Source organism: Sus scrofa, chromosome 15 (genome assembly GCF_054392235.1).
Source record: "Sus scrofa isolate SSC_HxYL_T2T_F1_AM1 chromosome 15, Sscrofa_HxYL_maternal_Yorkshire_Landrace_v2.0, whole genome shotgun sequence".
Lineage (NCBI taxonomy): Eukaryota > Metazoa > Chordata > Mammalia > Artiodactyla > Suidae > Sus > Sus scrofa.
The window spans coordinates 14941131-14942087 of NC_139397.1; the positions used below are offsets into that span (position 1 = coordinate 14941131).

Consider the following 957-nt stretch of genomic DNA (forward strand, 5'->3'; position numbering starts at 1 on the left):
AACAGTGTTCAAAGAGCACTGTATTAGAGTTCTCATTGTGGCTTGGAGGGTTAAGAATCTGACCAGTATTCATGACGATGTTGGCTTGGTCCCTGCCTTTACTCAGTGGGTTAAGGGTCTGGCTTGGCTATGGTATAGGCTGGCAGCTGCAGCTCCAATCCGACCCCTAGCCTGGGAACGTCCATATGCTACACGCGCAGCCCAAAAAAGACAAAAGAAAAAAAGAGCACTGTATTATCTAATGTGATTTATAAAGCAAGTAAAACTCAGCAATCGGAAAAGCCGTAGTATTTGAAAGTTAGGAATGTTTGGATGTGGATTTCTTACCAAAGTGGTACTCTAAGCCATTAGGTTTTAAAAAATTCCAAACTCACGTTTACTTGCATCATCTGTTTAATAATCCAATAAATGACAAAAAAGACAATGAAAACAGCAGCATAGAGCTCCTTCCAGATAAAATCTTCAGTTTTCTTGTAGTTTTACCTAGAAATCCAGGTAAAACGTGAATCCATTGTGAATCCATTTCAGCTAATAGTTTATTTTGATGTTTAACCTCATAGTCTGTTGCAATGGAAAGAAATGTTATAGCAGTTACTTTGCTTTTCAGATTTTCTGTGAGTCTCTTGTTTTCTTCATTGGCACTATACCCACCATAGGATACCCATAGTTCCCAGGAGCTACTCTTTCATCCAGGCCTGCACACCTCATCCTGCCAGAGAGGCAGGAAAGAGAGGAGGGCGGAGGGGTGGGTAGGAAGAGGCCAGGGGCCACCTGGACCACGTCCTTAGTACCAGGGCCTGGTGAAACACCAACTTCTTTCCCTAAAGTGCCAGGACATCAGTGGAGTCTAAACATCGAGGTGGCTATTTGTTCTTTTTTGACTGGCTTATTTTGCTTCACGTAATGTCCTCAAGGTGCATCCGTGTTGTAGCTAATGCCAGAACTTACTTCCTTTTT

General features: G+C 42.5%; 1 pseudogene; it reads right to left on the reverse strand.

The window, feature by feature from the left end:
- Positions 1 to 347: 347 nt before the first annotated feature.
- Positions 348 to 708, reverse strand: LOC110257091 (BET1 homolog pseudogene; annotated as a pseudogene).
- Positions 709 to 957: the final 249 nt, after the last annotated feature.